The sequence below is a fragment of the Physeter macrocephalus genome, chromosome 18 (genome assembly GCF_002837175.3).
Source record: "Physeter macrocephalus isolate SW-GA chromosome 18, ASM283717v5, whole genome shotgun sequence".
Classification (NCBI taxonomy): Eukaryota; Metazoa; Chordata; class Mammalia; order Artiodactyla; family Physeteridae; genus Physeter; species Physeter macrocephalus.
The window spans coordinates 28,321,269-28,337,415 of NC_041231.1; the positions used below are offsets into that span (position 1 = coordinate 28,321,269).

General features: G+C 42.8%; 1 protein-coding gene across 9 annotated transcripts in view; it reads left to right on the forward strand.

Annotated features, from left to right (window-relative positions):
- The window catches only part of MAGI1 (membrane associated guanylate kinase, WW and PDZ domain containing 1), a 651,320-nt gene that overhangs the window by 2,652 nt on the left and 632,521 nt on the right, over window positions 1-16,147 (forward strand). The window lies entirely within an intron of this gene.

Genomic DNA, 16,147 nt, shown 5'->3' on the forward strand with positions numbered 1-16,147 from the left:
TTTCTTGTGTCACATAAACTAATAAGCACAAAGGATGCAGAACAGTGCCTGGCACATAGTAAGTGCTCAATAAAGATTAGCTATTATTGTTATGTTTAAAGTGAATTGGGGCAGTTATTTATTTCTAAGTCTAGCTTTTAGTGTCAGGAACCTGAATTATGAAGTTAATACCAGTACCTGGATTATTAGGACTTGATAGAACTGTAGAGAAATTACTGTAGCATTTGATGGGATCAGCTACCGGTCGCCGTGCAGGGGCATTTTGGAGAAAGGGCTGGTGGAAGGACAGGGAGGAGTTCCTGCATATCCTGTGCGGGGGTCTACTGGTGTCTAATGGGTCCAGTGGGGGCTTGTTCTCAGTGTGCAAGCTACTGCATGTGGCTGAGCCTCCCTCCATCAGTTACCAAAGATTGGGAGACATCGTTCCAGGGCTACCTCATCATGGCAGTCCGGAAGGGTTGGTCAGCTAACAAAGTGTGTTTGGAATCAGGTATCTCTGGGTTCGAAGGAAACTGTAGTGTCTCCGCATCTTACTTCCTTTCACCCGCAACTATTCTGTGTGCTATGTAGGAATGCTCATAGAACGTGTGTGTGTGTGTGTGTGTGTGTGTGTGTATGTGTAGGCAAATCTACTTGTGCTTCTTGTAATGGGATAGAATAAAGATATGGATGAGGATGCTTGAATGGCCTGGAATCAACCACAATGTAAAAGCTACTATTTCCTGTGATGATTACACAGGCACAGGTAGCTCTTCTAACATCTTCATTACAGAAAGACGGCACTAGAAAGCATTTCACCAGCCTTCTCTTTTATATTGAGAATAAGATTTAAATTATACTACGAAATTGCTCTTCCTGTGCTTTCATTACTGTGTTTTAATCATATTAGATAGGCTTCTACTTGGTACATGGTAAAGGAAAAATGTTACTTTTGTGTTGTCTGCACCTTGAACTAGCCACTACCAGGGACACGGGTCACTCTGGGTGCTGTCTGTATGAAAATGTCACGGTCTTCTTGTGGGAGAAGATTCTGCTGTTTCTATTTCATGGCAACTCTCTGAAAAGATGCACAGACCAAAATAGTCTGTAGCAAATGGTATTATGTGAAGCAGGACTGGATTGTGAAAGAATCAAGCTAAATGGATCTACCAGGTTAGAGTTGATTCATTTTAAATGGAGAGGACAGCCTTTTGTCACAAGAGTGCCTAAAAAGAATGTACAAATACGTATATATGTTATATAATATATATGTTACTTTATATATATAATAAAGCATATATATGTACTATATATACTATAGGTATATATTTACCTGTAATAAAATGCGCAGATCTTAAGTGTATAGTTTGATGGGTTTTGACAAATGTATATGCTCATGTTAGCTTCACCCAAAGCAAGATACAGAACACTTCCATCACCCCAGAAATTTCCCTCCTGTCCCTCTCTAGTCAGTTCCCCCGCACCTCTTCCAGAGGCATTGACTGTTTGATTTTTCTCACCATGGATTAATCTTGTCTGTCATTGAAATTCATATAAATGAAATAATGCAATGTGTACTCTTTTGTGTCTGGCTTTTTTCACATATTGTGTGTATCATGGTTGTTTTGTATTGTTGAGTAGTATTCCATTGCATACATATACCAGATTGTTTATATTTTTGCTTGTCAATGGACATTTGGACTGTTTATTTTTTCATCTATTATGAATAAAGCCGCTGTAAATGTTCCAGTTCTGCCACTTCTTTGCCAATCTTTGATCTGGTCCCTCTTTTGAACTTTAGCCATTCTAGTGTATGTGGAAAAAGAGGAAAAGTACAGTAATCCCCCCTTATCTGTGGGTGATACGTTCCAAATTAGGCACAGTAAGAGATTAAAAACAACATGAGATAGAACAAATTATAACTATGTAGTATAATAAAAGTTATGGGAATGTGGTCTCCCTCTCTCTCAAAATATCTTACTGTACAAATTTATTGCCTTTTTCATCTTAACTAAGCACTTATCATGCACTCTGGCTACAATTTGTGCAGTTTTAAGTATGACAGCAAAACTAACACATATTTTTTTTTCCTTCTCACAATTTCACAGATAGAAAATTCATTCTTACTGTAGATCTTAGCATCCACAGCATATGATTTTATTAAGTCGAGAACATTCACCTTTTCACTTCAAGGAAGCACTTTACGGTTTCTCTTGGGCAGATCCGAACTGCCAGCATCACTCCTCTTGTGCTTTGGGGCCATTATTGAGTAAAATAAGCATCACTTGAACACAAGCACTGCGGTACCTGGATAGTCAGTTTGATAACTGAGCTACTAAGTAACTGACGGGCAGGATACCCTGGACAAAGGGATGATTCATGTCCTGGGCAGGACGGAGGGGGAAGGCGGGAAATTTCATCCTGCCATGGGTGTACAATTTAAAATGTCTAAATCGTGTATTTCTGGAATTTTCTATATAATATTTTCAGACCGTGGTTGACTGTGGGTAACTGAAATCACAGAAAGCAAAACAGCAGATAAGGGGGAACTACTACAATTAAGGAAGCTTAGCTCTAGGATATAGCTAGTATTTTTTGAGCACCTGGTTTCGGAAGTGCCAGGCCCTTGGCTAAGCTAGTGCTTTATGGACATTTTGTTCTTTATTCCTCCCAACTGGACTCACGTGTCAGAAACTGAGGTCCAGAGAGTGTGGGTGGCTTTTCCAAGGGTCATACAAGTGGCTGAAGTAGAGCTGGAACTCAGCCGTGTTGGATTTCAAAACCCATGCTTCTAGTTCCTGGGTCAGTGGGTCTCAAAGCAGGCTCCCCAGACCAGTGGTATTAACATCACCTGGGAACTGGTTACACGTGCAGATTCCCGGGCCTCAGCCCTACTGATACCTAAACTCAGGAGGGTGGAGCCTGTCCCGTGTTTTTAACAAGGTGACTCTGATGCATGCTCAATTTTGAGCACCACTGTCCTAGGGTATAGACTGCATTGAAAATATGGCCTCGAGTGGGGCAGGTGATCTGTGTTCTAGAACAAGCTAGGCCACTAGTGCTGTCATCTCTGGTGAGTCACCTCTTTGGGCCTTTCTTCATACCTAAAATAAGTGGATGTATCCTTTTAGATCCTTTGCGCTCCTAAAATGCTAAGATTCCCTGAATAACCCAGACTCCAAAAGTTTAGAAGGGTGTGATTGTAGTTTCCCAAACTGGTAATATTATAGGTCACACTTAACATATTTTTGTAAGTGAATTTTGTGGCTTTGCAAATTACCCAGGAAGCAAACTGTCCCTCCACTTTTTTTATAGACAGAATGGAGGCAATAAATAAGACACAATTTAAAAACCACAACACCACCACCAGACCCTTCCCCTCACCGTAATGAGGGACTTAGGACCACATACAATTGAATATAGTTCTTTGTGCCTTTCTGGGTTTTGCCTTGACATTGTGTGTTTATTTTGACCAGTTGGAATATATTACAACAGTTCTGTAACAAAATAATTCTGTTCTCATTTTGAAACATAGCGCCATGTCTTGCTTAGTTTCCTGTGAATTCTGCTTTGGGGTCTCTGGTCTTGCTTTTTCTCTGCCTCCTACCCACCCCTACACTCCGCCAGGATGGTCACAAGATTGACTTCTCTCTTTAGTGTCTCTTCAGAAAGACCTTCTCATCTGGTGGTGTGCTCCTAAAGGCTTAACAGCTGGCTCTGGTAGAGGGGAGACTGATTTGTGGCATCACTGGAGTTGGGAAGAGATGCATGTAATTGGTTCTCCAGAGCCAGTAGGAGCTGGCCCCACCATTCCACTGATCCCATATAAGATAGCGCCTTGGATCACATGCCATCCCCACATCCTAGTTTGTGTTTCAAAGCTTTGACATAATTTCACATTATCGGGCTTCCCTGGTGGCGCGGTCGTTAAGAATCTGCCTGCCAATGCAGGGGACACGGGTTCGAGCCCTGGTCCGGGAAGATCCCACGTATCCCACGTGCCGTGGAGCAGCGAAGCCTGTGAGCCACAACTACTGAGCCCGCGCACCACAACTACTGAAGCCCGCACGCCTAGAGCCCGTGCTCCGCAACAAGAGAAGCCACCGCGATGAGAAGGCCGCGCACCGCAATGAAGAGTAGCCTCCGCTCGCCACAACTAGAGAAAAACCCGTGCGCAGCAACGAAGACCCAATGCAGCCATAAATAAACAAATAAATTTATATATTAAAAAAAAACAACCTTGTAATTTCATATTCTCTTCTTCTTTTGCTTCTTTATTGTCTGTCTCTCTTCCCACTGGAATGTAAGGTCCATGAAAACAAGAAGTTTATCTCACTTGTTCACCCCTCTATTTCCCAGTACCTAAAATAGTACATGGCAAGTCATAGGTGTTCACTAAAATTTGTTGGCCGCATGAATGAATTTTCTCTTGTTGCTTCTTATTCGGATGGTAAGTGCAGACCAGGACATCCACATCTTTCCTTCTTTCCTCCCTATTTGTCTTTGGTTTCTTGTCGTTTAGGATCCTAATGTGTTCATTTTCTCATCACCAGATTTTACAATCAGCTGATTCTCAGTGTCTAATAATTTATACCGAGCTATTAATAAATAAATGACTGACAAGGCTTAATGAATTGTATTTAAGTATCTCTGCCTGTTGACTCTAGGTGGAGTTTAAGAAGTGAAATTTCAGATGTTCATTCAGCAAGCAGGATGATGAGGAGCTTTTCTGTTTTCTGTTCATGCGGGACCTGGTCTATGTCAGCATCCAGAAGAATGACACCTTACCTCTGTTTTCTTGTAGCACTGTCCCTGTGTACAGTGTTTCCAGCCGACAGTAAACTGGATCTTTGCTACAGAAAATAGTCTGATTTTTGTCCCCTCTTGCTCTTAAACTGTGCTTGGTGTTTACGTCTTTTTTTTTTTTTTTTAACTTAAACTTTCAAAAATCAATCTATTTTTGTTCTTGCTGCCAAAAGACCACTCTCTGAAGGATATTTTTAGGTTACATTGTGGAACATTCTCCAGCTTTTACAAAAAATAACGCAAGGACAGGCAACCCAACATGTCCATTGTTTCTGGAGGCTGCCCTTTGCCAATGGCTGTGTTATTTAAAAATAGATTAGCTTGACCTTATGATGCAGTGGCATACAGTTGGCTCACTGCATTTGTTGGCATTCGTTACCCAGCTAGTTTCGGATGGCAGAATTGATGATATCCACCAAGGGGAATTAAGTGGTTTATAAGAGAAACCATTCTGACATCTCCTTACCACAAGGGTTTACATGAAGGATGTTGCTTTATAAACGATGGTTATTTAATGCAAAACACCAGTCTCTGATGTTAGTGGTCCCTTCCTTGAGTTTGTATATATGTGTAACAGGATATACTGATTTTGTATACACTGAGAATAAAGGCTGTCAAGTTCGTTAAGGGCTGACATTCATATCCTAAAAAAATAGGTTACTGCCTTCCTGCCTGTCTTTATGCAGCTCATATGTGAGATCTATAACCTTGAAAAATCCTTGGTAAATATTGGCGCTTTGCTCTACTGCACCCCTATGGATGTCGACATCCGTATAGTGTGTCTGGTGAATTTGTTTTGGTGTGTTCACAGCTGAACCCCCGTGGATGTCAAGGACAAGCAAGTGGTGCTGACTTTTGCTTTATAGTATAGTGGCCTGTGGAGGGTCCAGCGTGTTCTGGATGTCATCCTTTCTGAAGGCACGTAGCAATCGTAAATTTGAACAATGTCTTTTGTTTTATTTTACTTTTAGCCGTGCCTCGAGGCTCACGGGATCTTAGTTCCCCGGCCCCCGGCAGTGAAAGCGCTGAGGCCTAACCACTGGACCGCCAGGAAATTCTGAACAATGTCTTTTATGATTAAATAGTAATCTTCTCTTTTTACAGCCAAGTGATTAAAGAATGGAGTAATCCATTACATACAGTCATTTCTCTAGTCCCTTTCTCCGAGGGGAAACGGAAGTCCTCCCAGTGACTCACAATCTGGCCTGCGACTTGTCTCCTCTCTCCCTGGCCGTGGCCTGCTGGCCCGACCTGGACACCTGGGAGGCTTACTCTCTCACGAACTCCAGATCTTTCCCACTTGCCTTGTCATTCCCTATTCCCCTCCTCTGCTTTATTTTACTTTATCGTATGTCGATCATTTCCAAATTACTAAGTTCCTTGTTCGGTCTCTCTGTCTTTAATATAAGCTCCGAGAGGGCAGGGCTGTTGCGGATGCCAGTACTGAGAATAGTGCCTGATGCATAGTAATTGCTCCAGTATTTCTAGGACGTCCACTGTCAGATTTAGAACTAGAATAACTCTCTGCTGAGCTCGGTTGCCTCTGAAAATTCCGATATTTGAAAGTCTCTGAAAATGTAGGTACTTTGTGATGGATCACATTAAACTTGATAAGGGTTTAACACTTGCAGTCCATGACTTGGGCTAAATAGAGCTTCAGTGATTGATCTAGGAATATTCTTGAAGACAGTGAGCATTGCTGGCTGGGCTCAAATGGTGTTTATTTTAGGCATTTAAGGCAGCACCGTGCTGAGGCTGTCAGCGAACTTTGCACACTCTCTCACCCTCCAGTGGACTGTGAGACGTTCTTCTGGGCACCGTCAGCTGTGTGTATAGACTTTTCCTGTTACCATCTGCAGTGTGGTGAGAATGAGTTACGTAAGAGAATTACATCCTCCCGGCTAGGGTGTCAGCCCCATTCCTATTGCAAACAGAGCCATTAGTGTGGGCCTTTAACGGAATGCAGTTATGTTTTCCACAATAAGGCTAATCTTTCAGCCCATTGTGAGACTCGAAGCTCTCTTTATGGACAGTGGCATGATGGTGCAATTAAAAGGCCATTATGCCCTGATTATAAGCCATGTTTCACAATTATTGCCATATACAGTGTTAACAGGACTGCAGTGCCGCTCGTAAGATAATCCACAAGTATCCATTTATTGATGTGTTGTAGATCGGCAGGTTTTGGACTCGGGTTGATCTGGGTTAGAAACCAGTCTTTTCAATTTACTAGCTGGGTTACTCAGGGCTAGATACTTCCCCTCTTTCTTGCAAATGGGGATAACGATACCTACTACCTGAGGCTGATGGAGGAATAAAATGAGGAGATTGAGGTAAACCACACGGCACAGGGCCTGGCACATGTTGAGTGCCCACAAAATATTGGCTTCTGTTATTGTTTGAATGTTCCCTGTTGGAAAGCACTTGGGAGAGAAGAAAGAGTCTCTTGAGAGATAGAGATTGTGGTACACAGTTCCCTGGAGAGCTCTTCAAGTGTAGAAAAAGCCCTCATATTTCTGCCTGATTCAGATGCCACTATTTAAAAAGGCCGAGACTGGATTAGTTCAGACAAGTAAGAAGGAAACCTCTAGATTTCACCGTGTGGTAGCGGTCTGAGCTGCCTGAACTTATGTGTTTTCACTGGTGACGAATTGATTCTAATGATTGTCATCGGGGCCCAGGTTCAGTAATGTGTAGAGGAAGGACAGGTCCTCTCCTTACTCCCTGGAGGTCCTGGGCAGGGCAGTACCAGCAAGGGTGATCCTTGAGAACTTGACACTGAGGTCCTCTGATCTTCCTGGCCCCATACCTGGGCTCCCAAATCAGGAAAGGCTGGGGAGGCAGTAGGGCTTGGTGTTACAAGGGTTTGGAGTCAGGCTGGTTAGGTCCAACTCCAGCTGAAGAACCATGGGCATGTTAACCTCCCAGAACCTCAATTGTTGCAGTTGAAAATGAGAATAATACCTACCTCATAGGGTGGCTGTGAGGATTAAATGAGAAAACGTATGCAAAATACTTTATCCTCTGCTTGGCATGTAAATAGTGCTTACTGCAATACCTACCTAGTAGCAGCCATGTTAATTTTCAGTTGAGAAGTGAAGACCCGTCAATGATTTCCTCTAAAGCAGTGATTTTCAACTGGGGGTGATTTTGGGCCCCCAAGGGACATTTGGCAATACCTGGAGACATTTTTGGTTGTTACAGCTCAGGAAGGGGGAGTGCTAGTGGCATTGAGGGAGCTGAGGCCAGGGATGCTGCTAAACATCCTACACAATACAGCCTCCATGGCAGAGAGGTGTCCAACCCCAAATGGTACTAAGGCTGAGATTGAAAAACTCTTCCCTAAGGTATAACTTCGTGGTTGAGACTGAGAATCTGAAATAGGAGCAGTAAACTAATCACGGTAACTATTATATATTGATCTCCGACATGTCCCTGAGACCCCGGTTAGGTTTGTACCTGGGTAGATGATGTCATTCTTATTTTAGCCCTGAGAAAATTAGCTGGAGAGGTCAAGTAATTTATCCTGGCCTCCAGGCAGCTGACAGAGGTGAGATTCAAGCTCAGATCCGCCTGGTTCCAAAATTCTTAACCCAGGTTTCCACTCTAGAAGTGTGTTGACCTCTGTTAGGCTATAATATTGCTGCCTGAGACAGCATACCACGCCTGGTGACGCTACCAAAGAGAGTCCCAGAAATTAAAAAAAAAAAAAAAAAAAAAAACAACAGGATTCCGAAAGTGTTTGTTGGCCAGAACACAGAGGGTGCTGCTATATCGTTTCAAGCAATTCTGCTTATTTGCCTTTTCCTTCTGTTTTCCCTGATCTCCCTCACCAGTGCTGTTGATTCTTTCTCCTCTGTGCTCTCTCTGTCTTTTTTTGTTCCCCACACACAACATGATTTCAAGAGTCACAATGGTGTCGTGTAATGTATATTTGCTCTTCTGTCTCCTGTACTGGATTATGTGTTTCTTGAATTCTTGAAAGCAGCATCCCTGCTTTATGTCTCTTTGCAATCTCTGCCCTCTCTAGGTACTCAAGCAATCACGTTTGAATTGAATTCTTTTGAGGTAATGGGTAGGCATAACTTTTAAATAAATAAGAAAGATTCTTGCCTAAGATCTTGTTGGCTCGAAGATCCGCGGCTTATTTTTAAAACATATTAAATATACTTAGCCATATGTCTGACTTTTCTGTGATGATTTAAAATGGTTGTCTGCCAGTTGTTGTAGCATTCTGAACTGTCGGGAAAATATTGAATTAATTGTGTTGAAGGTCTTAGAGGGCCTTTATTCTGACCAGATGTGTGCAGTGATGGAGCCTATTGCTTATGTAACGCGGCCACAGAAGGCATCACTTTGGCTTGATTTAAATAGAGGCAGTATTTTACCACCTGGATTCTTGGCCAAGCGTTGGAATTTACATCTGATAGCGAGAGCCTGTTCATTTCCTCCTCCAGCTATCAGCCTGTTTAAGTCTGTGTGACTTGGTTAAGAATTCAAAACTCAAGATCAAGTTGTTAAAAAAGGACTTTCTTTGGTGTTGGAGCATGTAGTTTTTTTTTTTTTTTTTTTTAGAAAGCATAGGCATCATCTAGATTTTTTGGTTTCTAATCTTTTAAAAACTCAAATAGTTTTATGATCATGGATGACTGTCAATCACTCTCCATTGTTGGTCTGTGCTTCCACAGCTTATGGTTTTTTCATGGTGAAATTAATTTTTTCCCTCATTTAAACAATGTGTATCATAGAGAAAAATGTGAATATATGAAAGGAAAATGTATCCACATGGCCCATAATCCCACCTCCAGACATTTATATATATAAACGTATATAAATACACATGTTTTTTTGGTAGAGTTTTTTGGGAGGGTCTTTTTCTTCTGAAAATTGGATAATCCCACACACGCTGTTTTGGTGAGATTTTTCTTTGTGCCTCACAATATATCACAGACTTTTTTTCTATGCTACATGTAGATCGACTGTACCATTTGATGGCTGTGGAATCAGTTTTTGGTTGTGCTGTAATATGTTAAATCATGCTTTCAGAGTGAACATTTAGGTGGTTTTCAGTTCCTATTTTACACAACACATTGATGAATATCCTTATATATACATTTTAGTGAACCTCTTCAGCTATTTTCTTTGGATAGATATCTAGAACTTCTTGGCTCACATGAATTTTATCTTTTTTTTTTTTTTTTTTTTTTTTTTTTGCGGTATGCGGGCCTCCCACTGCCGCGGCCTCTCCCGTTTTGGAGCACAGGCTCCGGGCGCTCAGGCCCAGCGGCCATGGCCCACGGGCCCAGCCGCTCCGTGGCATGTGGGATCCTCCCGGACCGGGACACGAACCTGTATCCCCTGCATCGGCAGGCAGACTCCCAACCACTGCGCCACCAGGGAAGCCCTGAATTTTATCTTTTTAAGACCTAATTCCCACCATCATCTTGTTCTTCAGACCACTTATCAACTTAAATCCTTGCTGCCTGGATGTGAGAGTCCTGTATTTCTTTACTTATCTCAGAATAGATCCTATGTAGGCCTGGAATTTTTCCTTTATAATAGTCATCACAAACGCAAATACTGACTGGGTATTTTAAAGGGCATTAGGGAGTGGTGGGGACTAGGGTAAAAGGGAGCAGTTGCCACTCAGCTTCAGTCTGTTGTTGACATGTGGGGACATTGCCCACCGTTGCCAGATTTTTCAAGCTTTCAAGAGAATGCAGAAGCTTGAATTATTAAAAAAATGAACTTTGCCAATGTAAAAGTGTTGATTCAAAGTTTTCCCAAAGTATGGATAAACCAAGCCAAACACATCTGGGAGCCATATTTGGTCCTCAGGCAACAAACTTGCAGCCTCTGGTTGACATATTTGTCTTTCTTACTTGATGTCTCTCACACTTCATCTCTTCAAGAGCAGTCATCACATTTCTTACTCTTGTCTGTGTTCTCAGGGCCCAGGATAGCGACCAACACACAGTAAGGGTCACAAATGTGGGTTGAAGTGAATAATAAGTTCCAGAAGTAGTCCAGTTTGTCCCTGTAGTCCACATACGATTATTGGAGGCTCAGCCAGTGACAGCTCTCCCAGTCGAGTTGCGAGGAGTGGGGGAGAGGATATAGTTTGACAGCTGATCGTGATTCTTGGACTATTTTATTGCAGGGTCGTGGTCTGCTGAATCTTAGAACTGGGTGCAAAATAGTGTCTCGATGATGACATTTATATGAATATGTACTGGGAATAGTATACATTCTCTGCTCTAAGGTGATTTTACTGTGAAATGTGTGGTCTTACAAATAAAAGAATGAATGAGTTTTATGTATACTTCTTAGGGCGGTTTTAAATATAGCAAGAAAATCCCTAATAACATGACTTGTTTGGGCATTCTACAGGTAAATCAGCACCCTGACTTTTACTCCAACAGTGGATGCTTTCAGAACACAGTTAACCTCTAAGATTGGCGAGCATCTGTTCTCCAGGCCAGCGTTATCTGGTGGAATTTTGTATTTTGAAAACCAGTGCGGCCCTCCTTTCTTGCCTGAGAAATAGGTTGTTCTGCGTTGCAGAGTTCATGGCAGGCACCAGGTTTGCTGGACTAGGCTGGGGAAGGGAACTTAGGTAATTCAGATTAGAAGTTTAGGCAGTGCAGTTTTTCTGTTAAAAGCTAAGCAAGGAAGGGCATATAAAATGAAAACCGTGTAGTTGTCAGCAAAAGCCCGACGTGGAGTTCAAACTCTGCCAGGTGTGGGTTGGGACTGTGTTTCTGTTCTCTCTTCTCTCGTCCCCTTCCCTCTCTCCATATCCGTATTGGAGTAAGAACATTCCAAGAGACTGTCTAGGAATTCAGATTCTAGATAGGACATTCTGTATGTGATCCAGTACTCTGGATGTGAGACAAAACTAAGGAGCGTTTTCCAGTTGAGACGACTGTATGCCCTGATCCACCTCCTTCATTATGATCACCACCTTTGGGGCACCCAGGATTCCCCCAAGCTGGCATGAAATTTGGCTTCTGTTCTACTTTAAAATGCCCAAGGGGGACTTCTCTGGTGGTCCGGTGGGTAAGACTTCGCGCTCCTAATGCAGAGGGCTGGGGTTTGATCCCTGTTTGGGAACTAGATCCTGCATGCCGCAACTAAAGATCCCGTGGGCTGCAATGAAGACCCGGTGCAGCCAAAAATAAATAAATAAACAAATAAATACATATTTTTAAAAAATCATAAAATGCCCAAGGATAAGATGTAGCAGGAAAACTTATATTCTGTGGTGTTTGAGACTGGACAATCATTGGTAAATTTCCCGAGCTTTGGTCTTTGGTAAAGAGCCTAGCCGTAGTGAATCGTGCCATACGCAAAATCACAGTTTAGTACCTGCACAGGGTCTAGGCAGACTTTAGAAAACACAAAGCGTTGTTTCAATATTGATACATTGTACACATATCATGATTTGTAAGAGAAATATCAGAGAGATAGGATGCCCAGCAAAGGAAAAATTGATGCAGCTCTTGCCTATTTCTGTCTAAGTCTGCGGGAAAAAACTGCCATAAGGAAGAAAGGACCAGGCTTTCTTAAGCAATGTGAATCTGTTTCTGAGACATTTTAGCTAAAAATGTAAGCTTAAGTTATTCTGCATGAAATAATTATCTCCAAGGAAGACAATTGTGAGAAGATGGCATTAATGGGAAGATGATAGCCGGTTGTCACTGTTGGAGTCTTTTTTGGTAGAAGGAACCCATCCATGGGTTTTAGTAAAACATGATGAGTGACCCCATTGCCTGAATTCCCGAGGGAAGAGAGACTTCCAGAAAAGGCTGTGAGGGAAATTTGCAGCCCTGGGCACCTGTTACCAGGCACTTACATTCACCTGATGGCTGCCAACAGCTTGCAGGCAGAGCTGATTGGAGAAAATGATCAACTTCAGAACCAGTGGCCCACAGATTGGGTTTTAGGTAAATGGAAAGTGCATCAGAATTACCTGGGTGAGTTTGCAATCTCTGGGCATCTGCGGGCGAGTTTGTTAGTGATGCTGACTCATGTCTCCCTGCCCAGCGGCGTCCTGATAACCCCAACTGCAAAGAATGGTCCACAGAACGGTCACCGGTTCAGAATCATCCAGAGGGTTTATGAAATATGGGGATTACTAGGCCCCATCTCAGACCTGTGGAATGAAAAATCCTAGAGGGTGGTCCCTGTGAATCCACACATTTTAGAAAAAGTTCTGGCTGGTTGTGGAAATTTAAAGCTTGAGACTCCAGGCTCTAACATGCTGGCCACTTCAAATCCAGTTCCCTAATAAATGATTGTAACAGACCCCACTCTATACTCGGAATGAACACTGATTGGGGAAGGGAGTCAAGAATAGAAAGACTAACTGAGTTACTCGAGCCTCCTGTTCTTCTAGGGTGGCACATACTGGCTATGTGTGGAAGGTCATTTTCTTGCTTCAGGATCCTAGCATTAACCTGGCACTTGAAGAGACCTCTTCCTCACCACCACATGCCTTTTTAAAACAGGAAAGGAACTCTGGAGGAAGGAAAGTGCAGTCCAGTAGAACTTGCTGCAGTGATGGAAATGTTCTTTACCTATGCTGTCTGATATTTTATCCACTAGCCCTATATGGAGATTGTGTGCTTGTCATGTGGCTGGTGTGGCTACCTTTCACCAGCCACACTATGAAAAGGAATTTTTTCGTTTTATTTACATGGAATTTATTTAAATTTAACTCTAAGTAGCCACACGTGGCTGGTGTCTACCAGACTGAACAGTACGGGAGACATTGCCATTACAAATGGTGAGGACAGTCATATTTCTTTGGTGACACTTTCAGCTGCTCCAAGAAAAAGAGGCTGGAGGGACCCTTTGTGTTGATGTTTGTTAAATGTGAAAGCCTGGGACAGGTAGTTTTTAACTGTCCTTTTGACTGCTTTATCAATGTATTTACTGGGGACAGTTTTCTTAAAGAAGCTCAGTGTATGGCAATGTGCTGATTCTCTCAAATGGAGTGGTTTATATGGAACAGATTATGTTCCATGAATCTAGGGATGATGTTTTTCCTGTGGATTGCTCTGTCTCCAGTACCTAATACAACAAATGGTTGAATAAATTATCTCAATTTGAGTATTTTATGCAGAGAGGGAGACTCTAAGTTATCTTGGAGTTGCATAAAGCATTTAATCACCTTGTTGCTTTTGGTTACAAGTCATAAAAATCAACTCAAATGACTTAAACAACAAAGAAGATTAACTGATGCAAGTAACCAAGAATTTCAGAACAAGGAGGGAGCTTCAGGTAGGGTTTGATCAGGGCATGGGTCCTGTTTCTCTGATTTGCTTCAGAGCTGCCACTAGCTCATATGATGTCTTTGTTCAGAGTAGAAACTATATATCTCTTCTGGGCAGAGACATCTGTGCATGGCCTGGAGAGCAGAGTATGGGCTGGATTTCGGCCTATACTTATCAGCTGTAAGGACACAGCCTAGATATTGTAAGGGATAGCCTTGATTCTCTCAGTGCTGCTCTCTTCACAATGCTGGCTTGGCCTTAGAATGGCTTCTCTTGTTTGCAGATGGGTCACCATGGCAAAAGGGGTGACATGCCTGCTTATTTACAGCTAGGGGGAGAGAGTGAGAGGAATGCCATATGCTGTGTGCTGAGTGGCTTAGGTCTGCAATCCCTAAACCAATTCTGGAAGCTTAAGCAAATCATTGGCCACTTGTAGCCTATTGCAATAGAACCAAGATTTAGAAACCATGGTCCAGACTCAAGTGTTACCTTCTCATAGAACCTTCCTGTCCTCCAGTCACTCATCACTTCATCGCTCTACTTTTGTCTTCACCCTCATCACTATCTGAAATTAGCCCCTTTGTTTATTATCTGTCCCACCGGAGTGTAATTATCTTGAGGGCAGGAACCTGAATCATATCCTTTCTTATTCTTATGGCGAAGCAGTACCTGGCACCTGACAGCTGAGCAGCACAAACATTTGTTAAATGGACCAGTGAATGAATGAATCAACCCAAATGGTTGCCTTCTCATGGTGGGTAGGTGCCTTCAGATGTGGACATGGCTCGGGGAAGAGATGAAAATTAACCAGGAGCTTTGAGCAGTGCTGGAGAGCTATGGAGTCATGCTGTGGATTCCCAAAGGACAGAGTGAGAGATGAGCAGACAAGTTCTCAGTCTGCTGGCAAAGCTTGACAAGCCCTGACTTGAAGAGGAGAAGAGGAACATGGGAGATAAGTAAGCAGGACAAGCCTGTGTTGTGAGTGAGGTAAGAGCCTGAGCTCGGGTGGCTGATTAAGACCCTGAGTACCCAGAATGCAGGGGATGCAAAGAAGGTCACCAGCCCCATTAGCTGTAGCACGTACGTCTGGAACCCAGGCCATAAGGAACCATGATCCCTGTGAATCAAGAGAGCTAAGTGTTTACAGTGGGCTGCCCTGATTTCAATTACTGCCCACTCCTTACCAGCTGTGTGGCCTTGGGCATGTGACTCAGCCTCTCTGTGCCCCAATTTCCTCATTTGTAAAAAGCAATGATAATAGTAGTGCCTGGCTGGAGGCCACACAGCTCCATGCTTAAGAGTTTTGGAATTGCACATTGGGTTCAAATCCTGGCTCTGAAAACCCTGGTAGGTGGGTGGAGGGGGGGATGCCATCTTTAGGGAAAGAGAATGTGGCCAAATGCTGTTACCCAGGCAAACAGTCTTTGGAGGAAAATAGTCTGCTTTTGCATCTCCTGAGTGGTGGTAGCAGAAAATTACAAATGTGAAGATATGCATGGGCTGCTCGTGTGTGTGTGTGTGTGTGTGTGTGTGTGTGTGTGTGTGTGTGTGTGGTAGCAGGGGAGTGGTTAAAGGTATTTTGTTCCAGGTTTGTAAAATATAATAACATCAAATGTGCACATGCACACAACAAAATGTACTCACTTTATCTTTGTCTCATGGGTTTGTGTGTGTGTGTGTGTGTGTGTGTGTGTGTGTGTGTGTGAAGTATAGCCAGGAATAATTAGGGACCCCGTCTCTGACCAAGATAAAAGGGAGAAAAATAAAGGAATCCCAAATAATAAAGCAGTTGACAGATATTAACTCCCAAAGAAGAGTAAGGATGTTTGCTTTTCCTTTTATCATGTTGGGTCATGGCATTCTCACAGTTCAACTCTAATGCCTTTCTCCTACTTTATCATGTAAGCCTAAAAGTCTGTCTTTCTTGTCAAAGTCGGGAAGCCTTCCAGCTCTCACCTCCTCACATCGTCTGCCAGTTGGACTTCAAGTATGGGAATGAAAGCCTAGCAGAGAAAGCTAGTAGCAATGATGCCAGTGAGAGCAGAATGAGATTCAGTGCTGGGCAGGTCAAGCTTTGCTCCGAG